This window comes from Miscanthus floridulus, chromosome 10 (genome assembly GCF_019320115.1).
Source record: "Miscanthus floridulus cultivar M001 chromosome 10, ASM1932011v1, whole genome shotgun sequence".
Taxonomy (NCBI): Eukaryota; Viridiplantae; Streptophyta; class Magnoliopsida; order Poales; family Poaceae; genus Miscanthus; species Miscanthus floridulus.
Genome location: NC_089589.1, coordinates 36658333 through 36666538, shown reverse-complemented (window position 1 = coordinate 36666538; position 8206 = coordinate 36658333).

The window sequence follows — 8206 nt, the reverse complement described above, 5'->3', positions numbered from 1 at the left end:
CCGATCCTCTGCCGGTACCCCGTGCGAAGCGGCGGACTCTTCGGCTCCAACCTCCGCCAACCTTGCGGACTCACTTCCCTCCACGCGGAACAATGGGGGTTCCTGCATAGACGGAGGGGCATTGGTCAGCATGCCCTCGTCCTCCAGGATGCCCCAATCCACACCGGCAGTAACCTCATTAACATCATCATCGTCGTCATCATCGTCGTCATCATCGTCATCACTGCTTACTTCCTCTCCTCGATCCCGTGCCTCCTGCTTCCGCCGCTCCTCAGCTTTCTTTTGCTCCCTTGTCCTCTTTTCCCACTCGGCCGTGACATGATTCGCCGCCGCCACGACCCGATCTTTCGGCAGCGAGACTGGGCAGTCCTTGAAGTATAGCCTCCTCGGCTGGTCCTACAATCCTAAGGTTGGTATTAAAAGATCAGAAATTCAATCGAAAAGGAGGTTGCAGGGAAGGAAAGCTTACAAATTCAAAGAACCCGGGTTTCGGTCGCATCGGGGGATGCCCTGGCACCGGATACACAGGTTTGAGGGCAGAGCTAGAGGTGTCCTTCGTAGGCTCCATCGCCTCCCTGATACGCTACGCCACTTCAGAAGGAGCAAGCGCCTCATCAACGAGCACCATTCCTTCGAATGACTCTCCAGGAACCATCCGGTACAAGGGAAGCACACGCGCCATTAGTGGCGCCACCCTCCTCGCATGGTAGGCACCAATGATCCCCGACCCCTTCACGCCCTGGGCCTTCAGAGCATGAATGGCGGCAAGAAGGTCGGCAAGGTGTTTCTTCTCCGAATTCGGACAGCCCCACTGCCACGACTCTGGAGCCTCATCGATGAGACGCCCAGAGTACTTCGGCAATGTGGCGCTCAAGTCGTCCCTGATATAAAACCACTGTGAGTGCCACCCCTTATTTGAGGATGATAGACGCATCAGTGGGTAGTCCCTTGACCGGGTGTGGCGTAGATGAATGCTGGCACATCCCATCGGCACGCTCACATCGTTCCCCCCAATCTTCCTCTTCGACAAACTGATGGTGAAAAAGTGTCACCACAAATCGAAGTGGGGATCGATTCCTAGGAAACCCTCACACAGGGCAACAAACGCCGCCATGTGTTGGACACCATTGAGGGTAAGATGCTGCAACTCCACTTGGTAATAATCCAACAACCCCTGAAGAAATCTATGCGTAGGTACGGCAAATCCCCGCTCATGAAAGATGGCAAAAGACATGACATACCCTTCGGGCGGCGCTGGCTCATCCTCATCACCGGGCAGTAGCCACTCCCCGACGGCAGACAGTGGGCGGAGAAGGCCACAGCGGATGAGGCCCTCCAAACGCCGAGAAGTAATGACGGATCTACCCCACAGCTCCATCGAAATGTCGGGGGAAGGTGGGTACGAGCTCAACAAGGGCGGCGACGCGGATGCGAGCTCGACGGCGGCGGTAAACGTAGATGCAAACCTAACGGCGGCAACAGTCTTGGCATGGGAAGCTAAGGCGATTGGTAGTGAAAGCTGCGGATGCAAAGGCGAGGAAGCGAAGTACGGAACCCTGGGGGCGAACCCCGTGGTTTTATAGTGGCGACGGATGCGAGAAAGGCAACCGTCCGCCTCGATCTTCGGGCCGGCCACGCACACCGTCGCGTCGCGTCGCGGGACACGCGCCCACGATCCCTATCCTCTCCCACCAAAATCACGCCGGGCGATTCGCTTTCCCGAAGCGACCAGACTCTTTTCCCACAGAGGGGACCTGGGCCAGAAAAATCTCTTCACTAAACTCGTCTGGGCCCATAACGACCGGAGGTCGGCCCACCTAGGGTCCTAGAGCCAAAGGGCCATCCCAACGAGGGATAGGCCCACAAATCACCAGGGCCTCGATCCGCAGTCGGGTCATAGCCGGGTCGACACTGGATAAAATTCCCGCAAACGGAATACCACGATTCCCTTAAAAATATCCAGTTGACGAAAAACCAAGCCTTTCAGCATCACCCACCAAGGGTCCGATACTATCCCCGGGCGACTCTACTTGAATCCCCCGGGGGCTCGGGGGCTACACCCATCGGGTGCGCTCGCGCGCACCCTCTGGCAAAGTAACTCCGACGGAATCAAAAACACCCCCAGGCGATTCTATCTGAATCACCCGGAGGCTCGGGAGCTACTGTCGGGGACCTAATACCGGGGTATCCCAGAAGGTGGAACCAATAACCATCGAACATTAAAAACTTCTGGACGGATAAGGGCACCGCTACGTTCCTTGCCTGAATGACGGGAGTTTGGTTCCGCCTCGCCCGACGCCTTTGGGACAGCTCTGCCTCGTCCGAGGGCTAAGGGCTAGTCTCCGTCTCACCCGACGCCTTTGGGCCATCCTCGCCTCGCCCGAGGGCTAAGGGCTAGTCTTCGCCTCGTCCGACGCCTTTGGGACAGCTCCGCCTCGCCCGAGGACTAAGGGCTAGTCTCCGCCTCGCCCGAGGGCTAAGGGCTAGTCTCCGTCTCACCCGACGCCTTTGGGCTGGCCTTGCCTTGCCTGAGGGCTAAGGGCTAGTCTCCGCCTCACCCGACGCCTTTGGGACAGCTCCGCCTCGCCCGAGGACTAAGGGCTAGTCTCCGCCTCGCCCAACCCCCGAGGGGCGGGCTCGGTCTCGCCTAAGGGATAAGGACTGGTCTCTGCCTCGCCCGACGACCGAGGACGAACCTCCCGCTCGATATCTAAAGACTGGTTTCGTCTTACTTGACAACGTCTCCCCGTTACCTCATGTTGATGGGTAAAGGGCAAGACAAGACGTCCGGGTCAACCATGGCTTCAAGGACCATACCCTGCGCCCCGGCAGGAAAGGTACTGCCAGGGAACGACGGGACGGGTGCTTTAGACCCTTCTGGGCGTCGCAGAGCCTGAAAAGTATTGCAGGTGCGTGCTCCTCGCCCTGTAGAGTTGTAGGCGCCGCCTTCAGCTCTGAGACACAGAACCCGATGCAGATATACGACAACCACTACGCTCCAGAAAGGGATTTGCGATCTCCACGAATGACGGATATACCGTCACCACGTTATGGACCCAAGGGAGCGGCGCCCGCTTCCCGACCCCTCGGGTCCACCAAATCAGAAGACCTTGCCCACGACGCTACTTCGGACCCCGACCCCGCGTCCTTCCAACAGAGACTCATAGGAACCAGAAGACGTGCGGAGCAAGGCTGGGGGAGGCTCATAAGTCAAAACCTGTACTACAGCCCATACCCTACGCAGGGCAGTATTCTGTAACCAACCTAACATTCTACAGAGGCATCGACAGTATTGTAGGCGCTTATCATCCTTTCGCACCCATCAGAATGGAAAACCAGGCTGGGTAGACGTGAGCCACAAGGCTAGGTACAGCAGCATCCTAAGCCCTGACCCTTGTAAAGCCGCCCCCTTCATCTATAAAAAGAGATGCGCTTCCTGCAACAGAGGGACGGACTTTGGACGGGACAACACACAACACACACAGTCAAGCTGCTACCAAGCTCTTGGCCTCCTTTCGACCCTTCTATTAGAGAATTGAGACAAGTCCCTCTCTCGATCGTTTGTACCCCCTACTACGAACCGTTTTCGGTGCTAATAACACGAGCAGCAACAAACTAGACGTAGGGACATTCAGCCTGAACCAGTATAAATCTTGTGTCCTTTAATGCACCATCCAAGCCTAACACATATTACTATAAATCTACTTGTCGGTGCTCGTACGAAACAACGACAAAACTTATCTAATAGCCAAACCATGTCATACGTAGACTATTCTTATATCCAATTCATACAATAAGCATGTATGTTCACAAACTATAAAAATATTTTTTTAATCACGTGGGACCCGCCACTACCTCATTTGTATACTCTCTCTCCCTTGCTAGTTGTCCGCAGGCTTGCCTCCTGCTATTTCTCTCGAAGAGTTAAGACACCGGGCCCCACGTGCACTTTGGAGAACGTGAGCAGCCGGTCGGCGCATGCATCGACTAACCCATTCTTTCTCGAAACAATTCCCTCAATGCCATTGAAATTTATAGGATTTCCCTCAAAGCCATCAAAATTTTCCGTCACCCTTCACTGCCATCAAAAGAAAATTTCACTTCCCTGGTTGCCATTCTGTCAGTTCTCAGTTAGGTTGCTGTTAGGTTCCATACAGAAATGACAATTTTGCCCTTTAAGTCACAATACAATTTTGCTATATTTTCCTAGATGCCATTGCACCATATTTTCATGCATCCAAATCTAACAGCGGGTGTACACATATATTTGACAAGAAAAGAGTGAATAAAAATACATTTATAACACATTTATTATTACATAGACAAGGCAGCCATTTAATTGGACATTCGATACACCATATTACATAGACAAGGCAGCCATTTAATGGCACATATTTTAAGCATAACAGTGGTTCAGGTTTCAATATGACACATATTACATTGCATTACAGTTTTGGACATCATCATCACATCATATGGTCCACCAACCATGCATTACAGTCTTTGAAATTGCATGTGTCAGAGTCAACAACCATGCTGATATGAAAGCAAGAAACATCCTGCCTACTTTTAGAGTTCCCCACAAGCCTTATTTTCAACAAAAAAAAACTCGATTTCGGGTCCATCCTGTTAAAGATGGCATCAAAAGCTAGAGGAGTCACTACAATCTGTACTGCTAATCACACATTCAGGTAGTATTCAGAATTAAGAACAAATGGGAGTATAACTCATACCCTAGAAGAAGCCAAGGTTGCTGTCGATCTTTAGCTGCCATCAGACCTGTGTCTGTCTTACAGGTGCAGTTAGGCACGCCACGGCGCTCGGGACGCAGGCCACGACGCTCGGGAGCCCCGGCCCATCGCCTCACAGACGCCTTGCTTAGGAGCCGCCGGCCCGCGGCCTTCCAGCCGCAGCTAGGCAAGCCCCGAGCCACCGCCTCCCAGGCGCGGCGCTCAGCTGGCCCCGCCCCGCTGCCTTCTAGCCGCGCGGATGTGGCGAGCTGCCGCCCTGCTCTCCCGACCCCGGTGCTCTGCCTCCCAGCCGCGTGGATCCGGCGCGCTGCCGCCCCGCAGCCTCCCAGGCACGGCGCTCGGCTGGCCCGCCGCGCCCCCTTCTAGCCACAGGGCTCGCGCGACCCAGGTCCTCCGCTCTCAGTCGGGATCGCTGCCGGCCTGCCGCCACTCCAGCTGCCGCCTCCAAGTCGCGCCCGTGCGGTAGGTAGGGTTCCACGCCCGCGCTCGATTCAAGAGAGTCAGGGAAAAATCAGACAGGAGATAACTCAATTGGGTGGGCCTAAATGTCAGCCACTAAGGGCTATGTTGACGGACCTTGTGTGGGTCCAGACTCGTCAGTGACATAGACATAACTGAGAACCGACGGAATGGCAGCGAGGGAAACAGAATTTTCATTTGGTGGCAGTGAGGGAAAGTTGAAAATTTTGATGGCTTTGAGGGAAGCACTATAAATTTCAATGGCATTGAGGGAATTGTCTCTTCTTTCTCATGGTTTCTCACTCTTCCACCTCAGACTTTGCTATGCTATCTTAGCGAGTATAAGAGCAAGGCTGATAATATAGTTGATTTGTTGGTTGTAAGGTTCTTTATAGCTTTTTTTTAGCTCACTCATATAGTAGTTAGCTCTTTACAGTTAATACATAGCACACTTGTCTTTCTCACAGACTTTTTTGGTTTTTGTGTCCAAGCCGGCTGTAAGCTTACAGCCCGCTTCTTCTCTCTCTTCTCCTCTCTCTCCTCCACCTCAGTATTTAGTCGGCTTACAGCTTGCTATTATACTTGCTCTAAGCTAAGCTGATACGGATTATTGTGCCTGCTAGACTGACGACTAAGTAGTGCGCTTCTCGTGACCAACATTAATATTCAAAGGGTTTTGTTCTCGATTGCCCAACATGTACGGGTAAACCCAAATACTTGTCATTAAAGGTTAATTTCCTAGGTTAAGTTCAGAGCTTGCATGACAGCTGCTTTCTTCTCACTCTCGGTGTTTCTGCCTAATATCACGACAGACTTTTCTTTATGGATGACATGTCCAGAGCACTTTTCGTAGGCTCGGTTCGCTTCGCTGAAAAAACAAGTCGAAACATTGTTCCGACTGATTTATTGAGAGAGAAAAATACTCTTCCGACTAAAAAAACAAGCTAAAAAGTACGATTTATAAGAGAAACGAACAAGGCCACAGAGGTCTAGTATACCTTGCAAATGCGTGGCATCCTCCCTAATTACATGAATCAAAATTCATGAGTCATCGCCAAAACAACGGCTGAGAGAAGCTTGGAACTCTCTGACAGACATTTATTGTTGTGTTTGGTTTCTGACTCCTCTAACCGACCTGTTTAGTTCCCTGTAAGCCAGCTTGCACAAGCCCATTTCGCATGGATAAGTTGGCTTGCTAGAAACGCTCACATCGTCCGTTCTCGCGGGGAGCCAGGCTTGCGCCCGCTCTCGTCTCAACCCCCGGTGTGCATCTCTCTCGCAGTCGGGAGATCCTCGCGTTGCGCTGCCTAGTTCAGGCCGCCCCAACGTGGAGCTCGCCGGCTTCCCAGCGTTCACCCCCACCTCCATGCTCGCACGTCGGCCCTCCTCCATCTCCTCCACGCTTGCGCCGGGACTCCTGCATCGTTGTGGAAGGCGCCGGCGTCGATTCGTGCACTTCCACCACCAGAATCGCCGCTGGCGAGGCTCCGTGGGCTCGTGCTACAGCAAGGTCACCCGACAGGAGACGCGCCATGGCTCCATGCTCGTGCTCGGGCTCGTGCGACAGGGGGCGCGTGAGGACCACCAGACCTCCGCGATTCCGGATCTCGCCGCAGACTCCGCCATGGCAGTGCAGGCAACGATTCTGGACCACGGGCGGAAACAATTCCGCCGTGGCTGTGCACAGCGTCGAGCAAGAGCAGGCGGAGGAGGGAGAGAGGAAGAGTAGGTGCTTGAGGGAGAGATGAGTGCCTCCCATGGCGACGGCGGGCATCCTTGCTCAGCAGCTGTTCGACGAAATGTTTCAACAGGTTGAACTTACCGGTTCATAGATGTGGTGGTTCTATCTAACAAAGTACCCAACCAAACACATCCTAGGAAAAGCCAGGCTAAGCTAGCCATTGCAACCAAACAAACGTATGTTGCATTATCCAAGCCAGGCTTTAGTTGCCCAGGTTTAGTTGGCTAGCCAGGCTAGCTCTTAAACATGAACCATACACACCCTATTGCTTCTATCTTGCCCTCCCCTACTCTGCTTTGTGTATCAAGGCCATGAATCCTTCCGTGCAGATAAAAAACAAGTACGGCGATAAAGGGTCCCCTTGCACACGGTCCCTTCCTTTTCTGTGGGCATCGTTCCCTTTGCCCCTTTGCATGAAAAATACGTTACATATTTAGTGTATAAAATAAGATACATGTATGAAATAAATCAATAACCAAAATATATATTAATTGATCCGTGAACTTTAACGTCTAAAAAATATGTTACAAAATACAAACACGATTGAAACTATATTACATAATCGAGTAGCTCTCTAATAAACTATATAGCTGTTACATATATTGAGCATGTAAAGTGACTGTTACCAAATATTCCTTATTTAGCTTTTTTTAATAAAATGAAAAATTCAATAAATATATTACCTGTTAAAAGGTAATAGATGATCGTAACCATTCGATCGAAACGAATTAACGGCTCACAGTCATTTGGGTGTACTGCAACAAAGACTATCATATTCCATTTACTTTAACTCTGTTTGTGACTGACACTGCATAATTGTGCCCACCCAGTCCAGAAATCGATTTATTTAGGGACCAGGGGGAGTATAATAAATAGAATGGCCTCTTGGCTAACGAAATGACATGCGGCTTGTTATATGGAGGGACGTATCACGGTAGAGGGTGTGAGGATGTCTAGGTTAATTAATTAGGACGACCAGGCGGCAGTGCTTCCGACCGAGGTCTTCTCGTGGTCACCTTCACATGCATGTCTAACGCGCTAATGTTCTTGACTGTTCCCTTGTATTATCCGGGAAAGTAATCACCGCAGATAGCATGCCCAGCCAATAATATACCAGCGTCGTCAGGGTGTGCCAATGGAGTAGTCAGAACACCCGAGCAGTAAATAGTTAAGCTCAAATGGCGATGCAGGACAGAGGCGAGCGTGGTCGGTGACAGATCTATCCTCGATCGATGCGAACACACGTTCGCCCATT